This window comes from Mastigoproctus giganteus, chromosome 1 (genome assembly GCF_048544385.1).
Source record: "Mastigoproctus giganteus isolate SK-2022 chromosome 1, ASM4854438v1, whole genome shotgun sequence".
NCBI lineage: Eukaryota > Metazoa > Arthropoda > Arachnida > Uropygi > Thelyphonidae > Mastigoproctus > Mastigoproctus giganteus.
The window spans coordinates 48086188-48112063 of record NC_143575.1 but is presented as its reverse complement, the minus strand read 5'-3'; the positions used below and the strand labels follow the sequence as shown (position 1 = coordinate 48112063).

The following is a 25876-nucleotide window of genomic DNA, read 5'->3' as shown; positions in this document are numbered from 1 at the left end:
AATTTGTTGAATTATCCAGTGTGGTGAAGCATTTGCATTCTTCTGCTGAAGACGTCGTTGGTGAAGATTTGAAGGGCTTGAAAGTTAGTCTCATTTTCAATTAAGGCTTTAAGATTGACTTCTGAGATGTTCTGAAACTTATTTTAAGTGTTGTAGACATGTAGACATGTATAGTGTCTTCTATATAGCAGCTCCAGGAACATAAGTTCATCTCCACCCTGTTATTCTGTGATGATACAAAACTCTGTAGAGCGGCCAGAAACGTGTTATGTTTGTGTATATTGTGTGTTATTGTGTTGTTTAGTTGTTTCTGGCCTCTTTGCCACCGGGCAGGCGATCTCCTGGAAAGCGTGCCCGGTGCCCGTCTACACCACGAGGAGGTGGTCCACAACTAGATATGTCCTTAGCCAAGTGGGGATAGACCATTACAATCTTTGTCTGCCCTGAAGAGGGCGAACTCCAGGGGCTCACATCTGGTGAGTATGGGCTTGGCACACCCAGGGTCCTGAGCTGCATATCATCATTCTTGTCTTTCTTGGTGATTCCCCTTCTACTTTTGACTCTCTCTCTCTCTCTCTCTCTCTCTGTCTCTCTCTCTCTCTCTCTCAGTGTAACTCGGGAACTTTTTTTTTCTGGTGCAGCAGAAGTCTTAGGCTTCCTTGCACCATATGGCTATTAATAATAATAATAATAATAATAAAAGTCCCGCACCCACTGGAGATAGTACTATACCAGTGGATGCCAGCAAATCCCGTACCCACAGCTACCCAAACTTAGGGTACCAGCATAGAGGAAAAATTAATAAATAAAATCGGAATTTAAAAAAATAATAAATAAATTAGTTAAAAAAAACAAAAAAGTAAAATAAAATAAACTTAATTTAAAAATTTATAGAGGAGTAGGAAAAAAAATAAAGAAATAAAGAAAAAATATAATAAAAAAAATTAAATAAAAAAAATGAAAATAAAATAAAACAGTATTAAAAGAAAAGTAAAATAAAATAAACAAATATATAGATAGATACAAATTAAAAAAAAAGGAAAAAAAAGGAAATTGCTAATAAATAAAATGATGGTTGAAGTAAAATTATATAAAATAAAATGAGATAAAAAAAAAAAAAAAAAAACAGTTGCCCGGACTTCTATTTTCTGTAGCCGGTACGGCTAAAGAAAATAGAAGAAAAAAAATTACACAAAAGTAAAAATAAAATATATTAAAAATTAAATAAATAAAATAAAATAAAATAAAAAAAAGAAGAGAAAAAAAAAGAAATGAGAAAAAAAATATAAATAAATTTAAAAGAAAAAAAAATAGACAAAAATAAATAAAAGTGAATTGTCTAAGATTGGACAAATCCTGCACCCATTGGAGTCAGCGCATACCAGTGGGTGCCAGTAATCCTGGGGTTGCTCAGGCCTGGGGGGATAAAAGTAAAAAAAAAAATAAATAAATAAATGAAAATAATAATAATAATAATAATAATAATAATAACTGGATCTATATGATCTTCTAAGAGCTATTCAAGGTGACAATATTTTATCTTTGCAAGACACCGCTCACTGTTAAGGCTGACATTATTGAAGATGCTGGAGGCACCGTAGGAGGTGAAGCTGAAGCAGGATTGGCCAACAGAAGTTTTCTTCTAGCAAATAAATCAGAAGCAAATTGTTGTAGGATTCTAAGGTGTGAGGCAGAGTCTACTAGATGTTTTTCGTTGCCAGGTGAGAAGGTGTTTATACAGTCTTGTAGGGATTTCCGTAGGTCAGTATAAAGAGAGCAGTGATAGAGCAGGTGGTTCCAGTCTTCCAGGTGGAGAAAAAGGCAAGATTTGGTATTGCTTATTCTGAACTGAAAGAGTTTGAAGTTGAAAGAGCCATGTCCAGTTATGATAAATGATGTGTAGAGGTTTAGAGAGAAAGATAGGGAATTTTTCTTGTTGGCAGTAAAGGCGACGTCTGTTCTTCGTAGTTGGGACAGGACAATAGGATGTGGTTCCAGGATTCCTCTTGGCCAAAGGAGCAATGAGGATTTGTCGCCAGTTCAAATTGGAACAGTTTCGGTTAAAGTGCGCCATGTCCTGTTAGGATGTAGGATGTGCTCATGGATGGGTAGAACGAATTACAACGTTGCTTATTCATGACAAAGGTGACATCCGGAATAAAAAGTCTGGTGACTGCTCCAGTGGGACTTTCATCCCATCTAACCTGCCAAATGGAAAGGAGTTTATTCCATAAGTTTATTTTTTCCTGTTTGATATTTGTAGCAGGATTGCAGTCTATTCCAAGGAGTGAGGTTGGTAGGTTTTTTTGTGTTTGTAGATGAAGTCTTCTTCGTGTTCCGCGAATAACATCAAATTACATAACTAGTACTCCTTTTGACTGACCCCTTTCTATAGCGGTTTTTTTTAAGTTTCTAGCCACTGAAACTTCAGGAAATTAGGTAGGAGGACCTGCCATAAATAACAAGAATACTAGTGTAACTGGTCTGCCTCCACAGGGCGGAATGTTGAAAATGTTGGTTCCATTAGGGGCCCAGCAGCTGAATGACCAGAGGAACAACGGTACACGACACTACACATATACAAAATCCGTACACCTTTAAACCTCTGGCATTGACAATGCTCTGTTTCATGCCTACAATGTATACTACGCAGAGACAGGGGAAACCCTTGGCGCTGTTTCACAGTAAACACCCTTTACACTACTACTCTTTTGAGGATAACAGTACTCCGTAAATGCCAGAAGTATGAAGTGTGGATTTATTGTGTAGATTTATGTCGGGTTCTTTTGTCCTTCTGGCTTTCTGGCCGCGGGTCCTGTTAGGCCTCCATGTTTCCCGTACACACCACTAGGAGGTGAAAAAGGCAGTGCAGTACATATTGCAACTCTTGTTGGTTGCTACCAGGGTCGTTTAATCTTCCTGGACAGAGATCAAGTTAAAAGAGAGAAAGAGAGAGAGAGAGAAAAAAAGATAAGTGAGTTCTTTGCCGTGAGGCGAAGGCAATCTTAGGAGTAGGACAAGTCCTGTATAAGTAATAGTAGCAGTAGTAGTGGCATGGGATGCAAGAAAGCAAGTGTATGAGCTTATGCAGCATTAGCCAAAAAAAAAAATATATATATATAATAATTACATCATTCCCTCCAAATGCTTGTCCAGTTCCTCCTTAAATTTATTCAACCTATCAACTTCCACAACGACAGATGGAAGTTTGTTCCAGCAATTAACCACCCGCTGGCTAAAGGCAAATTTCCGCACATATCTATTCTACATCTGTCTTTTCTTAATTTGAATTTATGCCCCCCTTAGGTTTGTAATCTGAACAAAGTGGAAGGATCCCATCAGAATTCAGCGTGCTCAACCCATTCAAGGCCTTATACACCTCAATCAGATCACCGCGCAGGTGCCTAGTCTCCAGCCACTGCAATTTGCAGAACTTAAGCCTCTCTTGGTAAGAGGATCCCTTCATTCCCATCACCAATCTTGTTGCCCTTCTCTGTACACGCTCAAGTAAATCTACATCCTTCCTAAAATAAGGCCTCCAGACCTGTATGCAGTACTCAAGGCGTGGCCTAACCCTTGCCTTATACAGAGGGACAATCACCTCCTTTCAAGTTCGTCAAGGTTGGGTTGTTTGTCCAAACAGATGTACATAAGAGTCTAATTTAGGTATTTTTTCGTAATTGATTGTCGTTGATATTATTATCCTCTGTTGGACACTTGTTGTGTTTTTCGCCGTGAGAAGAGGTCTTGCGCAAAGCATGTGAAGGCATTTTAAACCTCTTCAGAGTCCAACAGATGGTTCTCTCGGTTTTTTGGTAGGTATGTTATCCTAGTAATGAAGCTGCATCATAGGTCGTCGTAAAATGGACAGTCATACATCAGGTTTTGCCAGTTCTTCAGCCCCACACAGGAACAAGCCAGGTCCTTTTGCAATGCCAAGCAAGGAGACTTTGGCTTTCATAGATTCAAGAAAAAAGTTGAGTACAGGGCGGGAGTGAACCAAAGGGGAACTAGGATACCCTCTGCCAATGTCAGGGAAAAATTTTCTCATGATTTCTCCTTTAGTTGAGTTTGTGCATCTTTCTTGCCATACCTGCTGCAGATGGGTAACAAGGAGTTTTTTCCTGCTCTGTGACTGTTCTCCGGATCCACTGTGAAGCCTAGGAAGGTACCGAGGATCTCTTTGGACAGTTGGTATAGAAGTTCACAGCGGACGATCTCCAAATCAAGTGGAAGGGGGAGCTGCCAAGGTCTGTAGTGCATGAGTGTTAGGTACTGTGCAGCAGGCATGGCTGATGGTCAAGAGGATTGAACGCTGAATGGTTTTGAGGGTCTTCCTATTTGTTGCAGTTGTATCCTGTTTGAACCAGATGCCAGAAGCATAGGTAATAGCTGTGATAAATATGGCCTTGTAAAACAATGACAGAGTGCGCCGTTTCAATCCCCAATCACTTTGTGAGACAGGCAACCAGGGCAGCATAATTTCTGATCTTTGCCCTCAGATATTTGAGATGGGTTGGAATGAGTTTTGAATGATTCTAAGTTATTTTAGCTGCGTTGTTAGTTTAACTGTTTTACCTTCAATTTTTATTTGTTGTGGCCGGCAGATATTTATAGCATCCTTCAGTAGGATAGAGCTTGTTTTCTTTGGGGGAGATCCTGAGATAAAGAGTCACATGAACAAGTTCATCTCTCTCTCTCTCTCTCTCTCTCTCTCTCTCTCTCTCTCTCTCCCCCATCCTGAAAACATGTGCAGTAAATGCATTAAGAGCATTAAATGCAACTTGAGATTGAACAATTAAGGGTTTATTTTCACTAGTGAAGAGTCCTGCGATAAGTTGAAGTTCTTGTCTATAGTCCAAATAGTGGTGACAATCAAGTAAGATATGACCCACGTCCTCTTCACCACCACACAGACAAAGTGCAGTAGGAGACAGTCCCAGTTTAAACAGTCGTTACACTACAAAGATCCGAAGTAATCTCACTTTGACTTTGCCACTTTTCAATGTACATGGAACGCAGTCTTTTCCTTTCAGAAGTCAACGAAGCACACAACTCAAGCTGGAAACAAGGAAACAAGATGTAACCGTATGTAAATTTTTACATATAAAATATATAACCAATAAAAATATGCAACACGCGCATACGCCCTCGTGCGTAGCACAGTTGATAGGATTGCCACCCTCCTCACACCGGAGTCCGTCGATGACGGGAGGAATTTTTATGGGTCTTTTTCATAACGTGGCTCAGTTAATCGGTCGCCTACGACGATAGCATCGTTTTTTCTCCCGGAAACGTGTGTTTTTCTTCCAGTAGACAGAAAATTGGCTTCAGAACTCTCGTAATTTACATGCAAAAATCACGTAAATTAAATACAAGGAGCAAACTATTAGATACAAGGAGTAAAATATTTAGGGTCACCCGGTAAGTTATTACATATACCCATTTGTATTGTGTGTATTCTCTGGTCTATTTGTCTGTTTTTCTGCCCGAAAAACTCCAATTTCTGGGGGGAAAACCTTGCTATCTACGCCTCAGATAGATCAACTAACTCAGCCACGGAGTGAAAAACGCACATACAAGTTCCTCGCGTCATCGATGGGGTTCGAACTCGAGCCTTTTCCACCCGGTGTGGGGAGGATGGTGGCTAGACGCAATATAGCCTTAGTCGCCGAAGCTCCTAAAACGCTACTACAACGTAAACATCAACGCCTCACGAACAACCATAAACCGCAATAATGCCAGTGAAATAGAATATAAGATGGCCACATTTGGGTTTGCTACGCATAATCTTGAATTTTCATGCGCTTGTGGACAAAGTGGCAAATAAATAAGGTGTAAGGTGTAAGGTGTAAGGTATATTGTTGTCATGCGGCCCCGGGGTTTCCCCCATCTCCGCGTTGCTTTCTTTGTGGGTGTACCAGTTTCCTGGGAATGCCAGAGGTTTAAAAGTGCGTGTGGGTATTGTACCTGTCTAATGTCGTGTACCGTTGTTCATCTGGTCATTTAGCCGCTGGACCCCTGCTGGAGCCCAGCGTTGCCCCACCTTCGCCCCGTGGAGGCAGACCAGGAAACACCAGTAGACTAAGATTTACTCTGGCAGGTCCTGCCGCTTAATTTCCTGAGATTTCAGCAGCTAGGAGCTAAAAAAAAAATAAACTTATGTACACATACACATATATGCACATATACACAACAGTGATACATAATATATACAATCGTAATATATACAACCATGCAATCGTAATTACTTTGGGTGTTTGTATACAGCACGTGTGCATGCATTCATATGGCAGGAGTAGGGCATTGCGTAGGATAATTAGGCCGAGACTGGGCAAAGATTATTTTTCGGCTAGATTAAATTTAGTGTGTAGGGCGCTCGCGTTGTGTATAGATAGAGTGGGGGGCGGGGAGGAAGAAGGTTGGGGGGAAAAGGCAGAAGTATGGGGGACACAGAAGAGATTCCCCCAGGTGGTCAGTGAGGCATGCCCATGCCTCACCAGAAGGAAAGGTGGGGTAGCAGGGGGGCGAGGCGACTGGTCATCTCGTCCTCCTGCCAGGAACTTCTTATTGTGCAGTATGTGGAGAGCCAGGCTAGTGCTTGGCTCAGGCCGCCAGAACAGCTGCTATTCGTCCTTCATTCATATTTTTTGTCTATCTTCATGGTTGCTTAGTAGTCCATCTTTGGTGTTATGCACATTTTGGCTTCTAGCCATTATGTGGCTAATGTGCATTCAGGTCCCGTCTTCTTCTGTACAGGGCTTCAGCGAACTTTGAGAAGGCAATATATATTCCTGTCTCCCGTCCAGGAGGTGTTATTCTCTATCTCTGGGCAAAAAAGTGATCCGAGTGATGAGTTGGCAGCGGAGGTCATCATAAAGCTGGCAAATAAATAGGTACATGACTTGAAATGCTCATTGTAAGATGACATGTTACATGAATACGAGCTTCCACACCAGTTCTCAAACTTTGTGATATCGCGACCTGTAAAATGCTAAATGAATTTGTGCGACCTCCGCCCCTTCCTTCATGTTTAAAACTAATGATTACATTGGGGTTAAAATTGGGCAATGAATAAATATCCCAATTGCTTTGATAGCTAATATTTTATTGGAAAAAACAAAAAACATCAAATTTGGAATCCTGTAGTAAGAAATATAAATACTGTTAACCAATACGGTCAAAAGTGAAATCTTTGATAATAATAGAAACAAAATATAACAGCATAAATAGCAAGTGCGCGGAAAAGGTGCTTGTGTCTTGTGATTTGGTTAATGTAGCCAGTGTTAATAACATATCTGAAAGTTAACCCTCATTTTTACTATGAAGGTCGATGATTTTTATACTTTACACATTCAGCCGTATCCAGCTGTAACTCCACCCCTCTAAGATGCTTGCAACCCCCGTGGGTCGCGCCCCCACAATTTGACAAATGCTGATTTTGTCCAACCCGCTCCATGGTCCATCCCTTCTTATTGTGCAGTATGTGGACATATAAACTGATATCTGCCTTTAATGAAAGAGTAACTGATTGTTGGAATAAACTTTAACCAAGTGTTGTGGAAGTGGGTAGACTTCCATAGTTTGAGTAAATTTAAAGGGTTGGACAAATTATTAGGAAGGGGTTGATTGTAAAAAAAATTTTTTTTTTTTTTGGCTGGCTGATGCTGTATAAAATTGATTCCTGGCATCATTTTGCTAATACACTGGTGTGCAAAATTTAAGGACCAGTCAGATTTTCAGCTTCTCAGCCTCCTGTAGCTTCTCATAGGAGTGGCCTGGATATGGGAAAAGCATACCAAAGAAACCTCGTGAGGTACAGAAATGATGAAGGAAACAACACCGACAGAACAACGGAAACAAAACGAACGGTACAGAGGGACTTTATTCAAAAATGGCAACATAGCACTGTCTGCCATGATACAGATGCATCACTGCCAAAGATGGAACAAAGGGAAGAGGTGGTCCTCAGTAGGAGATATGGCCACCCCTAATGTCGATGTAGGCTTTGCATCGCCTGTCCATATTTAGAACAATGTTGTTGATAAGTTCTTGCGGCAATATCGTTCGTCCATTTCTCTGTCAGCGCCATCTTCAGCTGGTAAACATTTTCTGGTGGGTGTGGACGTGCCGCTAGGCATCTCATATGTGTTCGATGGGATTTAGATCGAAGGAAACGGGCACACCAATCCATACGAACAATGCCCTCACTTTCCAAAAGCATATCACAGCTGCAGTGCAATGTGGTGTGGCGTTATCATCCATAAATACGAACTCGAGGCTAACGGCACTTCGGAACAGACGCACATGGGGAAGGATTACCTCAGTACAGTAGCGTGCAGCAGTTACAGTACCGCCTTCCAGTATCTGGAGTTGTGTACGTCCATCCAAGATAACACCTCCTCATACGAGAACACCTCGACAGCTATATCGATCGCTTGCGTGGTGATACCGTGTGCCAACCTCTCGCCAAATTAGCTGACGTCCAGAATCGCTGCTGAGACTGAACCTACTGTCATCAGTAAAGAATGTCTTAAGTAAAGATTTTGTGGTTGTAATCTGTAGAAATAGTGTTGGTCTTTAAGTTTTGCACACTAGTATAGTATGAATAATGGGAAATGATGTTTGCCACTATTCATACGGGTTGAATTCTCACTGGTTGAAAAAAAAAAAAAAAAAAAAATAGCCAGTTAAAGTTCCTGGCTTCTTTAACGAAATTCGAATGAAGGCTTTCTTCCACCCAGTGTGAGGAGGACGGTAATTATAAACAAGATCATTATCACAATTATTCTGTAAGAGGGCACAATAAGTCGTCCTAGTCCTTGTAGCAGAGTTGATATAATCTCTCTTCTCCTCATACTGGACGGTAAAGACCTAAGGTCGAATCCCGTTAATGACTCGAGGTATTTTTATGGGCCTTTTTCACAACATGGCTGTGGTAATTGGTCTTAGGCAAGGCATTATTTTTTCTCTTAGAAACTTGTTTTTCTGTCCAGCAAACAGAAAATTGACCACAGAACACATGAAATTTACAGACAATATATACGGCGCAATATGATCTATGTCGCTAATGTGCCTAAATCTCTACAACATTCAACCATGGGACACTAAGTTATAATACCCTGTATCGGTTCAAGTAGGGCTGGCTTTTTGCACGGGCGGAAGAAGTAATTATCCACAGTTACTGGATGATAAAATGTTCCATGAAAATTGTGTATGGGAGTGAACAATAAATAGTTATCGTTTTTTTCCCCCTTTATAAAAGGGGTTCTCACTGTGTACTGGAGTTTTTTTGTTTGGGATTTTTTTTCAGGGGACATTGGCATCTATGGCCATAGTGCCCCAGTGTACCGGGACAAGGCGGCCTCGATAGTGCTATGCGGAGTGTGCGACGCACAGACATGTTGTAATTCTAAGAGTGCCTATCCTTATAAACACCGTTGTTTAATATTTCAGCTTTGTAGGGAAAATGCACACACACTTCTAAATTAATCTCAATCCAGCGCTGATGATTGCTTCAGTTTACTAAACTCATGAAGTAATATAAACTCTGATATTATGTAAAATTTATTGGGATCCCCTATCTCCCCATTCTTCCATTCTGAAGTCCACAGAGGTGTCCTTTGCACTCTTAGTTATTCTTGGTCCAAAAACCACAAAGGTTTTTGGATGAACTCTAAAATATAAACTGCATTCATCTTGCAATAGAAGTTATAGAGTACAGAGAGTTTATGTGATAACATATTTGTTTAGTTTCGATTAATAGGTTGTTTCCTCTCTCTCCACAGAGTACTACACTGTGTCTCTTTCTAACTATCTATCTGTCTATTCGCGGCGCCACCTTGAAGTCGAAAATCCAGAAAAATTAAAAATTTGCAAATATGCTTGGATAGTATCTTATAAGTGTATACCTTTAATGCAGTTTTTTCGTAATGCATATTATTTTTTAATGCATTTGTCCAATTTAAATTTTCTTTTAAAAATCTATTATACTGCCAGGTGACGAACAAAGATGGAGGCAATAACCAAGGTTTCTTTGCGAAGTGATGACAGTTCTTTTTGGAAGGTAAATTTTTACGATGTACATTTTTGGAGTTTGTGAAATATTGATTTGATACCGCGGATAGAGAGAATGTAAATACCGTGTATTATATGTTTATATTAGTAAACTACTGTATTTAAAATGTAAATTTGATTGTTATATTTTCAAGTGATAGCAAATGCTAGAGATGAGCGAACTGATAAATACTTTCAGTGAAATCCACATTTCTTGCTGTGCCTATATTAAACTCGGCCTATTTATTATTTTATCACAGAACAAGGCGAAGAATTTACAAAGACCATTTTAGAATGGTAATAAGCCGATGTATTCGTCTTCTTTAGGACATGTCTATGAAAAATATGACCGTTAATCACATTAGCAATTTTCTAAAAGGCTGTGCTATTTCTGAACATGGTTAGTTCCAAGCGTACACGTCGTGTTTTTCTTTAGATAGGATTTTTTTCTTGAAATTAAAATTACAGGTAATTTGCATTTCTACACTAATTTCTGTGGTTTCTCCCCGATTTTATTGATATTCCCATGTAGTGCGTACCATATTCTCAAATTGAGTTGGAACTGTCCTATGTTGTATGCTTGCTGTGTGGCTAAAGAAACATCACTGTTTAATATTTTTAATAGTATGGAGAAAATTTCATCCTGCTCACATCCGGATGAAAAATCTAGGCAGTATTAATGCCTCTCCAGGAAATATGAAATCTTGCTCTTGACCTATTAACTCCATGGAGGGGAAGTAACTGAGATTGATGACTCAGTTTGCTGTCCCTGTGAAATTTTTCTCTCTCTCTGGACCATTGCATAGGAAGCACTTGCAGGCATAGTGGTTATGATTGCATTCAGGGCCATTGCATCATAATATGCTATCCAAGACAAGAATATAGACCTATACACTATTGGAAAAAGTGTAGATTTTATTTTGTAGTTTTTAAATAGTAAGTACACATATTTAACTATCTTTTACTAACACATTACATGACACAAAACAACTTGCTGTATATTTCAGCATATAAATAGACTTTTTTTTTGGTTTCAGAATTTGTGTTTAATCATATATTTGGTATTTAAGTCAATCTCTTTTTATAGTTATATTTTGTATTTTGCATAGTGGTGTATTACAGAATCTGCATTAACAACCACTGTCTGTTTTTTAATTCAACTATTTCTGCTCATCCTTTTAAAAGTTTACGTTGTGACAGTTTGTTATATTACACAATAAACTATAACCAAAGCAATGTGTATACAGTACTCCCCTAAGTAGAAGGTTAAAAACCAGACCTTACAGTAATAGGTGATAATGCAAATGAGGCTAATCAGTCTATTTTCAGTCGTGAGAGATGGGATCCCATGGCATCCTTGGATACAGCCATTATTATTTTATAAACCTGGGGTAAAATCCTGTGTTTGGGAATTACCAGTGGCAAAACTAATGCACTGTCAGGCTGTCATTGTGGAGGCCCAATGGCTGGTTCGGTATGGTGGTTAAAGATCACATGAAAATATTATACTCCGACTGGGGGGGGGAAGAGGAAGCAAACTTTATAGCATCCCTTTTGTGGATTACTCACTTTGCTGTCCTATGCATACATTATACTGAAGATGCTTTAGGTATCCAGTATCGTATTGCCTGTTCAGTACTATACTGCAAATAAACAGTGCCTCACTATGAAAACACAATTTACTATGAGAAATTGACACAGTTGAAAGTTTATTATTCAGAACTTTCCACATGGGCGCCTTTGAGCTTCAGTATTCCTTACAGTTGATGTTTCTATAGCTCAAAGATCTGTTGTCTTCCATCTCTGAAGATGCTGTGGAATTTGGCCGCTAATCTAAGGAGTATGAATTAGTTAGCATATGCATAAATATAAAGAATTCAGAATTGGAATTTGTGGAGTATAATGTATACAGAAAGGAAAGACACGATAGGAAGGGAGGAGGGGTTATGCTGTTAGTTAAGAAACACAAACTCTAAGGCAGTGCATCCGGTTGCACTGCCTTAGTCTGTCCACATGGGTGGACAGTGCAATCTTGAGTCAGTTTGGTGTGATATAAGCACTGGGAAAGCAAAAATGAGGATAGGACAAATATCTCTGATGAGTACAATGATCAACTGTACAGAGACAGAGTGGGCCAGTAAATAAACGTCTTATAATGGGGGGGATTTTAACTTTCTAGATATTGACTGGAACTTGTGGATTGGTCACTCGCACATTAACAAGACTTTTGTGGATGTACTGGATGATTGTTTTCTATAGCAGCACATTCGAGAAGCAACCGGAAGGAGTAATACTTTTGATCTGATTATTAGTAATGATTATTCATGCATTAAGAATTTATAGATAAAGGAACCACTAGGTGGCAGTGATCACAGTGTACTGTGGGATTTACTTAAAAATGTACCTACCATCAGGGGTAAAGGGAAAGGTTTTTGCTTTCGTAAAGGTGACTGCAGTGGTCTCAGAGATTTTTTTAAATTCTATAGTGAGACCAATTGATGATGTTACCAACAGTAAATTCTAAATGGGAAGCATTCAAGGAATTAATCTTGGAAGCTACTAGGCTTTTCATACCAACTAAGAAATACCGTTCAAGGTTTAGGCCTAAATGGATGTCAGATGATCTAATGAGACTGGTGGCAGAAAAGAAAAATGAATGGGATGCATATAGATTATCAGATTACACAGAAGTCTCTTGTAGGTATAAGCTAGTTTGTAATAAATTCACAGAGGAAGTTAGGCAAGCGAACACAGATTACGAGAAATCTTTGGCAAAGGATGCAAAAAAAAACCCAGCAAAGACTTCTTTACTTATGTAAATTCTAAAAGGAAGGAGATGATTCAAATTAGTTCACTTGAAATCGATGGTATGACTGTTGATTATTCTGCTCAGATAACTGACAAATTGAATGAGTATTTTGCATTCACACCTGAGGAATTCTGTAGGGAACTGAAGAACAGAAAATTATTAAACTTTAACAGGGATCTTGTTGTTGTTTGGTTTTTAGGAGCATTAGCAACTAAGGCCATATTGCTCTGGGGATATGCGGTGGTCATTTCCCGATTTTTTCGCATCCTCCGTATTTATCATTATTATTAATAGCCATATGGTGCAAGGAAGCCTGAGGCTTATGCTGCACCAAGAAAAAAAAAGTTCCCGAGTTACCCTGAGAGAGAGAGAGAGAGAGAGAGAGAGGAGGAGGAGGAGGAGGGAGAGTCAAAAGTAGAAGGGAATCGCCAAGAAAGAGAAGAATGATGATATCCAGCTCACGATATCATCATTCTTGGCACACCTGGGTGTGCCAAGCCCATACTCACCAGATGTGAGCCCCCGGGGTTAATTTGGTGGTCATGGGCTCGAACCCCGGTCTAATCAAGAAGCGTGTGCTACGCACTGCTACTCCTGCCCACCTGGCTACGGAGGCGCAACAAGGAGCTGAATGATTTTGTAATAACTGAGAGCAAAGTGGAGCAGAAATTGTTGAGGTTAAACATAAGAAAGGCCCCTGGAGTGAATGGGATCTATCTAGCTGTATTAAAGGAGGTGGCAAAGGAAGCAAGCAAATGCCTAGCCATAATTATGAGAGCATCATTGGACTCAGGGGAGGTCCACAAGGACTGGAGAAGTGCAAATGTATCGCCAATTCACAAAAGGGATTAAAGGGTGACACAAGTAATTACAGACCTGTTACTTTAACTTCTATTCCAGCAAAAATAATGGAGTCGCTGGTAAAAGAAGCATTGCAGGATCATTACACAAGACTGCAGTAAGAATTCAGACACAGCGTGCATTTAAGGGGAAGTCTTGTCTGACCAATTTGATTGGATACTATGATGTGGTTACAAAGGAACTAGATGCAAAAAAATAATGTTGTTATCATATACTTGGATTTCAGGGAAGCTTTTGATATCGTTGTTCATGGAAGACTACTGTAAAAATTGTATGAGTATGACGTTAAGGGAAAATTGCTACAATGGATAAAAGGATGGTTGAGTGGGAGAAGACGGACAGTGGCAGTCAATGGACACTGCCCTTCGTGGACTAATGTTATTAGTGTAGTCCCCCAGGGTTCGGTTTTGGGCCCATTACTGTTTTGTATATTTATCAGTGTCATTGACGAAGGTATATCAGGCTTAATATTGAAGTTTGCAGATGATACAAAGGTTGAAAGGGTTGTTAATGACAGTAATGACAGTATGCTACGGCAACAGAATCTAGAAAAGTCGGGCAGATGAGCTGAGAAGTGGCAACTGAAGTTTAACATTGACAAATGCAATGTACTGTATATGAGTAGCAGTAACCCCTGAGATGTGTACCAACTGTGTGGTACTACACTCAGGGTAGCGGAGAATGAAAAACACCTGGGGGTAATTCTGCAGTCAGATATGAAGTTTTCTGAGCAGTGCAGACAGGCTGCCAGAGCAGGTAATGGGGTCTTGTCAATGATATACTGAAATTTTGCTAGAAGGGATAATGTTGATTAACCCCTTATATAAGGCAGTGGTCAGACCACACGTTGAGTACTGTGTGTAGGTGTGGAGGCCTCGTTTTAGGAAGGATGTAGAGTTGCTAGAACAAGTACAGAGAACAACAAGACTGGTGAGAGGAACAAAGGGGTACTCTTACGAAGAAAGGCTTAGAAAGTTCTGCAAATCGTAGTACCTGGAGACTAGGTACATGCAAGGTGATCTGAGTGAGGTGTATAAAGCCATTAATGGTTTGAGCAGGCCCAGTGCTGATGGGATTCTTCCCCTTGCTCAGATTATAAACCTGAGGGAGTATAAATTTAAATTGAGGAAAGACAATTGTAGAACAGATGTACGGAAATTTGACTTTAGCCGGGGGGGGGGGTACATTTCTGGAACAAACTTCCATCTGTCATTGTGAAAGTTGATAACTTAAATAAAATAAAGGAAGAAATGGACAAACTTTTGGAGCGAATGGATGGGTGAAATGGGAAGTTTTTTTTTTTTGGCTGATGCAATGTATATGGCTCTGTAATGCTAATACTAATAACCCATGAGAAACGGCAAAGATGTTTACATTTTATATCTACTTAAATGAAAAACATTCAGTTCATAAAAAGCTGATGGGAATGTGCTATAATTGTGATTTTCTTCATTCTGTTGCAATTTGGTTCTTTGCTGCCATGCAGAAAGAGCAGTAACTAAGAACTAGTCTGTTTTCTTTTTCTATGCATTTTACTGTGGCAAAAGAAAATTGCTTAAGTACAGTTCTGTCTTGTTTACAGCCTATGCTGTTTTAGTACTGAAATAGCATTTTCAGGGGTATTTCATACTAAACACCTCACCCACTTTCCCCCTTAATGTCTTCTTGCTAATCACTTGCAATTTGTGTACAAATTATTCTGGAGCCAATTGTTCTATTATTAGGGAACCATTTGAATCCTTTTCTTGCTGCTGCTCAAAGCATGTGCACATTGGTACCTGTGTAAACTTTGAACATGTATGTTGGCTAACATTTGCATAATGGTAATTGTTGTTCCCTTACTCTGGGCAGTTTACTTGTTTTGCCTATTTCAGCACTGTTACAGCAAGTCAAAAACTTTACATTGCTACCATTTGAAAAGTGTTGCTGCCCCTCTAACTTACCTCTGGTAGATACCCTGGTCTCTGTTCCAGCACACCATGAAGAAAAGGTATGGGTTCAATTCACATTAGCACAGGAGGAATTTTTATATGCAGTTTTCACACTGTGGCTGGGAGTCTGCTAGAAACTGCTCTCTTGTAGATTCTCAGCCTTTAGTCAGGTCGCCTTCTCGCTGGATGATAAACCAACAACTCTGGTTTGTCATCAGCAAACAAGTAAGCTGACTGAAGTATATATGCAGTTACACACAGTCCACATGTAGTAGTAGTAGTGGCATGCGATGCAAGAAAGCAAGTGAACTTATGCAGCATCAGCTGGAAAAAAAAAAAAAAAATCACACTATTCCCTCCAAATGCCTGTCCAGTTCCTCCTCAAATTTATTTAACCTATCAACTTCCACGACAGATGGAAGTTTGTTCCAGCAATTAACCACCCGCTGGCTAAAGGCAAATTTCCACACATCTATTCTACATCTGTCTTTTCTTAATTTGAATTTATGCCCCCTTAGGTTCGTAATCTGAACAAGTGGAAGGATCCCATCAGAATTCATCGTGCTCAACCCATTCAAGGCCTTATACACCTCAATCAGATCACCACGCAGGTGCCTAGTCTCCAGCCACTGCAATTTGCAGAACTTAAGCCTCTCTTGGTAAGAGGATCCCTTCATTCCCATCACCAATCTTGTTGCCCTTCTCTGTACACGTTCAAGCAAATCTACATCTTTCCTTCCGAGGCGCCTCCATAGCCAGGTGGGAAGAAACAACAGTGACGTAGCACACGCTTCTTGATTTGACCGGGGTTCGAGCCCGTCACCACCAAATACGGAGGATGCGGAAAGGTCAGGGAATGACCACCGCATATCCCAGGAGCAATATGGTCTTAGTTGCTAATGCTCCTAAAAACCAAATAACAAACAAGCTACATCTTTCCTAAAATGAGGCCTCCAGACCTGTATGCAGTACTCAAGGCGTGGCCTGACCATTGCCTTATACAGAGGGACAATCACCTCCTTTTCCCTGCTAGCAAAATTCCTATATATCATTGACAAAACCCCATGACCTGCCCTGGCAGCCTGTCTGCATTGCACAGAAAACTTCATATCTGACTGCACAATTACTCCCAGGTCTTTTTCATTTTCTACCACCTTAATTGTAGTACCACATGGTACGTTTCTCTGGGTTTACTTCTACCCATATGCAGTACTTTGCATTTGTAAAGGTTAAACTTCAGTTGCCACTTTTTATGGTATTAGCTGCCTCTGTGCTTATCATATACTATGCTGTAAAAATCTAATACATTAATAGCAGATATATGCAGAGGTGAAAATGATTCTTCTATTGCTTGTATTGGATATGCAGTAGGGAAAGCAAAGTGTTAGGGATTTCAAGGCCTGCTGGATTTTCTCGTGGGACAATAATTGCATGGACTGTGCTACTAAGGTTAAAAAAAAGATGCACATATACTTGTGTGTACACTAATGCTAGGAGTATAGTAAACAAATTTGATGAATTTGAAGTACTAGTTAAATCATCAAATGTGAACATTATTGGGATATCAGTAACATGGTGCCATTCAGCCATAAACGATTCAGAATTTGAATATGGTGAGTAGAATGTGTATAGAAAGGATGGGAGGGGTTATTTTATTAGTAGTAGTAGTATGTGCAAGAAAGCCACAGGCTTTTGTTGCACACTGGCATAAAAAAAAAAAAAAAACCCAAGTAGATAAGAAAATACAAATTATATGCTTCCTTCTCTTACAGGTAACTGTCACGTTGACCTTTGAATTTATTCAAACTGTCAGCTTCAACTACTTGTGAGGGCGACTTGTACAAACAATCAGTGACCCGCTGGCTAAAAGAAAACGTCTTACAATCTAATCTAAACCTCAACCCCCGTAATTTTCTTTATAACAGTGAGAATTTCACCTTCTTTCATTTTACTAATCCCTCTCAGAGCCTTATAAACCTCAATCAGGTCACCTCTAAGGTGCCTGGTTGCCAAGCTCTGTAGCCCACGTAATCAGTCTTTCCTTATATGGTCATCCTTCTGCTGATCTCACCATTCAAGTTGCCCATCTTTAGACCCTTTCAAGAAGCTCAGTGGCTTTTTTCAGATGAGGTCTCCATATTTTAACGCAGTATTCCAATTGTGGTCATACAATTGCCTTATACAGTGCGATTATGTCCCCCCTATCTCAACAGGATTACTTTCAATAAATCATTGATAGGACACCATGGACTTTCCTGGCTGCTGTTTACATTGCTCAGAAAACTATATACCAGACTGTATTATAATTCCCAGATCTCTTTTGTCCTGTATTGTTTTTAATTCAACCCCACCAAGTGTATAATTTATTTTGAGTTTGCTATTCCCCAAGCGTAAGACCTTGCATTTAAGCTGCATTAAAGCATAGCTGCCATTTCTCTGATCACTTTTGAAGTCTGTTCAAGTCTTCCTGAAGGAGCACTGTCTGGCACTGATCATTAACGACTCTGCCAATCTTTGTCATCTGCAGATTTTGACATCACACCTATCCCTTCGTCGATATCATTTATGAAAATGTGAAACAGCAGTGGTCCAAGAAGTGATCCTTGAGGGACCTCACTCCTGACGTTACACCAGTCTGAAGAATATCCATTAACGACAACCTTCTGCACTGCAGTCATCCAGCAATCCATTTTAGAATCTTACCAGTAATCCCAACTTGTTCAAGTTTATACAGTAACCTCTCATGAGGGTCTGAGTCAAATGCTTTGCTAAAATCCAAATAAACTATGTCAAAATTGTTCCCTAAATCCAGCACATGAGTAACTGTGTCAAAATAACCTACTAAAGTTAGTTAAACATGATTTTTCCCTTAACAAAGCCATGTTGTGTGTCCTTCAGAATGCCATATCTATCTGCAATTTTTCCTACCGCTGAAGTCAGACTAACCGGTTTGCAATTACCAACTTCACTCTTAGAACTGCTTTTATGTATTGGCGATATATTGGCACTTCACCAATCCAAAGGAACCTCCACTGAGTCCAAAGGTGCCCTCATATTAACTTCATTGGTTCAGTAATCTCCCTTGCATTCTCCATCAAAACTACAGAGTATATGCCATCAACTCCAGGAGCCTTACTAGCCTTTATGCTCAAAAGTGCGCCTCCGTAGCCAGGTGGGAAGGAGCAGCAGTGCGTAGTACACGCTTCTTGATTAGACCGGGGTTCAAGCCCGTCACCACCAAATACGGAGGATGCGGTAAGGTCAGGGAATGACCACCGCATATCTCGGAGCAAATTGGCCTTAGTTGCTAATGCTCCTAAATAACAAAACAACAAACAAGCTCAAAAGTTTTTTTAATAAATAATCATCTGTAATTATGACATCACTAATTTCAAATGGTTGTCTCACTTGCACAGTCTTTTCTCAGCATGAATGGTTGGGAAAGAGTTATGTTCTTGTTTAAGAAGTACATAGGATCTAAGGCAGTGCACCAAGTTTATGAGTGGCCAGTGCAAGGTTGAACCAGATTGGTGTGACAAGCTCTGGAAAACAATAATGAGAGTAGGAATGTCTTATATGCCAAACAATTGTGATGAGTGTAATGAACAGCTATACAGACAAATATAGTGGGTTAGTAAATTAGATTGTCTTATAATGGGATATTTTAACTTATCATATATTGATGGGAACTTGAGTTGGTCACTTGTACAGTAGCAAGTCTTTTCTAGATTTATTGTAAGACTTTTCTTCACTAGCATGTTATAGAAGCAGCAAGAGAAAGCATCTCTTGATCTGGTTATCAGCAGTGACTCTGTGCATTAGGAATCTTCAGATAAAGGAAAACTATTGGCAGTAAGCAGTGTATTGACGTGGGATCTACTTGATGTAACTACTGTCAAAGGTAAAGGGGAAAGATTTTGCTTTCTTAAAGGTGACTAGCTGACTCAGGTTTAAATTCTATTGATATTTTAAGGAGTCCTTATGTGCTGTAATGTAATAACTAGATCGTACGTATAGCTTAGCTTAATTTTCAGCACTCACCTCATAGTAATCCGCTTAGCTGGTGGAGGGTTTTATCACATACATAGTGGTTATAGGATTCTAATACTTTAAGGGGATTATGGGTTTTAAAATTAAGTTATGGGCTGTAGAAAAATTTTTAAGAAAGGAAAGTGCACCTTCCATGGTTGCCTAATAAAATTAAATTAAGAGAAAGAAAAAAGGGAAATATATAAGCTAATAATCGCGCACGAGCGACTTTCGAGTTTCCTCGTCTTCAGTTAGCTATAGTGGAGGGGGGGAAGAGAGCGCGCTTGTCTTATATACGGGTTGGGTTCCCGAAATGCATTTCAGTGCACGTGGAAACTTGATACGTGCTAAATTCCAAATGGGGGAGAAATTGGCGGGAATCTTTTTGTTTAACACGTTGAGTGATGTATGGCGCTTAAACCATTCAATAACGAGGGCTTCGTTTTCAAGGATTTTGTAGCTAGAATTTAATTTAATTACTGTGATGGCTGAATCGATGAGTGGGTTGTGATTTTGAGATTGGACATGTTGTGTTAGTTCTGTACTTGCCGAGTTAGTTTTGTAGCTATTAAAGTGGTAGTATGCACGCGTGTTCGCGATTTTTGATGTCCCGAATTTTGCTGTTGTACTACCTATGTAACATGCTTGGCAATCTGATTGGCATCTGATCAAATATATAATGTTGTTGTAATCTTGTGTCTCGTACTCATGTGTTGTCTTGATTACAACAAGATTACAACAACATTATATATTTGATCAGATGCCAATCAGATTGCCAAGCATGTTACATAGGTAGTACAACAGCAAAATTCGGGACATCAAAAATCGCGAACACGCGTGCATACTACCACTTTAATAGCTTCAAAACTAACTCGGCAAGTACAGAACTAACACAACATGTCCAATCTCAAAATCACAACCCACTCATCGATTCAGCCATCACAGTAATTAAATTAAATTCTAGCTACAAAATCCTTGAAAACGAAGCCCTCGTTATTGAATGGTTTAAGCGCCATACATCACTCAACGTGTTAAACAAAAAGATTCCCGCCAATTTCTCCCCCATTTGGAATTTAGCACGTATCAAGTTTCCACGTGCACTGAAATGCATTTCGGGAACCCAACCCGTATATAAGACAAGCGCGCTCTCTTCCCCCCCTCCACTATAGCTAACTGAAGACGAGGAAACTCGAAAGTCGCTCGTGCCCGATTATTAGCTTATATATTTCCCTTTTTTCTTTCTCTTAATTTAATTTTATTAGGCAACCATGGAAGGTGCACTTTCCTTTCTTAAAAATTTTTCTACAGCCCATAACTTAATTTTAAAACCCATAATCCCCTTAAAGTATTAGAATCCTATAACCACTATGTATGTGATAAAACCCTCCACCAGCTAAGCGGATTACTATGAGGTGAGTGCTGAAAATTAAGCTAAGCTATACGTACGATCTAGTTTAAATTCTATTGATTGGAAACAAGTGATGATATTATCAACTTCAAGTTCTAAATGGGAAACATTCATCTAAAAGATACCGTTCAGTATTCTCCCAGAAAATTTTGCCAGTCAGGTGACATTATGAAGTAGCTGGGTGGGGAAGTGTAATACTTTGCAATATTATACAACTTTCTGTTATTTATAAATGTGACTTAAGCAATCTAGAGCAAAAATTGCATAATTTAACATTATACACTGGTGTTCAAAGAAAGTGCATCATCCCTTAATATTGTAATTGTCGTCTGAATAACATAAGTATATGGCAATAGTTCTTAAAGATTGCATCAGATGAGATTGACACGTGTAGGTGATGAAGTAATATTGCATCAGCTTTACTTTCAGCTATATAAGCATGCTCTGAAAGCGTTGCAGTCATTTGTTGCTTGTGTCAGGATGGCGAGTTATGTGCAGTTGACGCCATGAAGAGTGCTGTTGTTTTACGCGAGGAAGGATGTTCTTCCTGGCTTATTGCTTATAGACTGTTTTGTAATTAGTCGACAGTGAGTAATTTATTTCCAAACTCAAGAATACAGGTTCTGCTGATAGGAAAAAAGGAACCGGATGCAAACGAGTCTCTACGCCAAAACAGGACCGTGTTTTGAAGCGCTTATGCCTTAAAAACCGTAAAGCTTCTTTGTCTGAGCTGAAAAGAGAATGGGAGGAACATACAGGAATGGTAGCAAGTGCAGTAACAGTCAGAAGACACCTCTTCAAAAATGGACTTGTAGTCCGTCGTTCTAAGAAAAAGCCCCTCCTTACACAAAAAATGAAAAAGGCCCGATTAATATGGTGTAAGGAGCATGTCAAATGGACATGCTCCTTACACCAAACTAATCGATGGACCCCAGAGCAGTGGAAGCCAGTTATTTTCGGATGAGAAGAAATTCAACCTGCATGGCTCTGATGGGAGACAAATGATTCGCCGTAGACATGGTAAAGAATACCATCCAGACTCTATGGTGTCTACAGTGAAATTCCCTACCAGCCAAATGATATGGGGGTGCATTTTGTATTGCGGAGTAGGTCACTTGCAGTTTATAAAAGGTTCCGTAAATGCCAATGGATACCTGGCGATATTGGAAGACAAATTGCTGCCAACTATTAGAGACCATTTCAACCTGCCAAGTAACTGCATCTTTCAGGATGACTCTGCTCCTTGTCATTGGGTGAAAAGTGTAAGTAGGCACTGCTGTAGTTACTTTAGCTTCATTTCTGCATTAGAGGTTCAACAGTAATGTGTTTCCATTTGTTACAGGTGAAAAAATGGTTGGAAGAAAGGTCCATTACAGCTGTTAGCTGGCCAGGAAACAGCCTGGATATGAATCCTACAGAGAACTGTTGGCATCATGTGGAATCTGCAGTTACCAGAAAGAAACTAAAGATCCTTTGTGAATTTCAGGAAGCCATAATTCTTGTTTGGAACCACAAACTACAAAGGGTACTAGGAAAGTTTTGCAATACAGCTTTGTTTATTTAATTTTTTCAAAGTAATTTCCTCTACATTCAATACACCTCTCCATCCTCCTAAACCAATCTTTAAACCAGTTTGCCAAGTTTCACTAGGGAGTAAAGCACACTCGTTGTCCCAAGCCCGTAGAAGGTCCTCATCACTGGAAAACCGCCTCCCTTTTAGCTTCGTTTTCACATGCGAGAACAGTGCAAAGTCACAGGGAGCATGGACTGAACTGTAGGGAGGGTGCTCGAGAAGTTTCAGTCCTGTCGTGGTCAAATATTCGGTGCAGGCTTTGGCGCGGTGAGCTGGAGCATTTTCGTGATGGAGGTACCAGGTGTCCATTCTTGACTTTGGCCGCAGGTTCTTCATAGATCCAATGACTTTAGGCAGGCATTGTTCAGTATACCACTTAGCTGTGACTGTCTTCTGTGTGTCCAAAACGACACGTTCCACAATTCCACTCGATTTGAAAAATACAGCTATCATTTTCTTCTTTACAGATCGGGATTTTCTGACAATTACGGGTGTGTCGTCGTCATCAAAGACCCAAACTTTGTTTTGAGCCTTGGTCGGCAGATCGTAATAGTACAGCCAAGTCTCATCACCTGTCACGATGTTGTTCACATACCGAGATTGTCCCTTTTCAAACTTTTTTAACATCTCCCGGCACCAAGTCACACGTCGTGTCATCTGCTCTTCAGTCAGTTGATGCGGCACCCAGAGAGAACAAAGTTTCTTCACGTGCAAATGATTTTGCAGAATCGAACGAATTGCTGGTGCATTTAGGTCCAAAGTATCCTCTATCTGTTGGTAGGTCACTCGCCTGTTTTCGTCAAGCATTTTCCTCACAGCAGTAACATTTTCCTCTGTAACTGACGTTTGTGGCCTTCCCGGCCTCTCAGAATCCTCCAGAGTGAAATTTCCCCTTTGGAATTCTCTATACCACCTGAATATCGTTGTACGATGTGGACAATCATCATCTAGTGCAAGAGTCATTTCTTCTAAGCACTGGTCTATGGTTAAACCATGCACGAAATTATACCGCAAAACTGTCCTTATCTCATTTCGTTACCACGATGCCATCGCAAGCACTTTACACTCTCACTACTAATGAATAACTGAGCCCATCGACTTGGCGCGGCGGCTATTATGCACGTATGAACATGTCTCAACATGCAGCAACAAGCAGCTTCCTGTGATTCATTGTTGCGTCATATTGCAAAACTTTCCTAGTACCCTTTGTATGATTATCTTCAGAAATTGATCTTGTCAATGCCTTGATGGTGTGCTGCTGTCATCAGGGCCATAGGCGGTTGAACTAAATATTAGTTTGCACCTGGTGAACTTTTCATTTTGTTTTCAATTTAAAATGATAAACTGAAGCAAACCTAGGGCTTCTGATAACATTTCAGCCATAATTGTTGTGTTTACCAAAACTGTTGTATAAAGGTTGCAAATGCATATTTTGGAATATTTTGAGAGCACCTGTCAAATATTACTTAGCTTTGCCTTAACTATTAATAAATATCTTTTGTTTATATTTCTATTTGTGATGCTAGTCATTAATGTAACATACCATTGCGAAAAAGGGTTAAAAATGTGAAATTCCTAGGTGATACACTTCCTTTGAACACCAGTGTATACTCCTGTCTCATTGACTTCGATTGCATAGTATGTTCGAATTAATATTGATCGAGATCAGTGAGCAGTCCATACAGTACTGTGAGAATCACTTAAATTTTAGCCGGGTGGTCAGTTAAATTCACTGGGTGGTGCACCCATTTGATAGGTCCTGGGGAGAACACTGCTGTTCAAAGCTTAGACCTATATGCATGTTAAATAGACTTATGAGATTAGTGGCAAATAAGAAAAATACATGGAATGCATATAAATTATTAGGGGATACAGAAACCTACAGTATGTATAAGCTAGTTTGCAACCAAATTGTGAAAGGGGTTAGGTAAGCTAAAGCAGAAGGGAAGTCTCTGACAAAGAATGCAGAAAAGATTATCGAACACATCATTATCCAGAGATGCGACCAGAGAGAGTAATACTCTTGATCTAGTTATCGCCAGTGATTATTTGTGCATTAAGAATTTGCAGATAAAGGAACCACGGTATGGCAGTGATCACAGTGTAATGATATGGGATTTACTTAAAGATATTACTATCATCAGGGGTAAAGGGAAGGGTTTTTGCTTCCATCAAGATGACTACAGTGGTCTCAGACTGTTTTTAAATTGTATGCAGTGGGACCAATTGATGATGCCACCAGTAACAAATTCTAAATGGGAAGCATTCAAGGAAGTAATTATGGAAGTTGATAGGCTTTTCATACCAATTAAGAAAAATTGTTCAAGGTTTAGGCCTAAATGGATTTTAGATGAATTAATGAGATTTGTGGCAGAGAAAAAAAATGCGTGAGATGGTATAAATTATCAGGCGACACAGAAGCCTATGATAGATATAAGTTAGTCTGTAATCAAGTCACAAAGGAAGTTAGGTAAGTGATGGCAGATTATGAGAAATCTTTGGCAAAGGATGCAAAACAGCAAAGGCTTCTTTACTAGAAGGAAGGGGATGAATCAGATTGGTCCACTTCATATCGATGGTTTGACTGTTGATGATCCTGCTCAGATAGCTGATAATCTGAATGAGTATTTTGCATCTACATTCACACATGAGGGGTTATTAAGGGAGGAAAATGCCAGAAGTTTATCAAACTGTAACAGGTGCTTAATGATTTTATAATAACTGGGAGCAAAGTGGAGGAGAAATTGTTGAAGTTAAACATAAGGAAGGTGCCTGGGGTGGATGGGATCTATCCAGTTATATTAAAGGAGGCAGCAAAAGAAATAAGCAAACCCTTAGCCATAATTACGAGAACATCCTTGGACAGGGGAAGTCCCCACGGACCGTAGATATGCAAATGTATCCCCAATTCACAAAGGGGGATCTAAGGGTGACATGAGTAATTACAGACCAGTTAGTTTATAATGGAGTCACTGGTTAAAGGTGTATTGCAGGATCATCTAGACAACACTGCAGGAATAATTTAGACACAGCACAGGTTTGTTAAGGGAAAGACTTGTCTGACAAATTTGATTGGATACTATGATGGCATTACAAAGGAACTGGATGCAAAAAATAATTTTGATATCATATACTTGGATTTCAGGAGAGCTTTTGACACTGTTGTGCATGGACGACTACTGTACAAATTGGAGCAGTATGGTATTAAG

General features: G+C 39.7%; 1 protein-coding gene across 4 annotated transcripts in view; it reads left to right on the top strand.

The window, feature by feature from the left end:
* Positions 1-9938: 9938 nt before the first annotated feature.
* Positions 9939-25876, top strand: part of LOC150090769 (E3 ubiquitin-protein ligase HECW2-like) — a 518151-nt gene continuing 502213 nt past the window's right edge. For all 4 annotated transcript variants that reach the window (XM_090372567.1, XM_090372548.1, XM_090372576.1 and 1 more), the window contains exon 1: positions 9939-10066. The gene's annotated coding sequence lies outside the window, so the exon portion shown is untranslated. The remainder of the gene's footprint in view (positions 10067-25876) is intronic.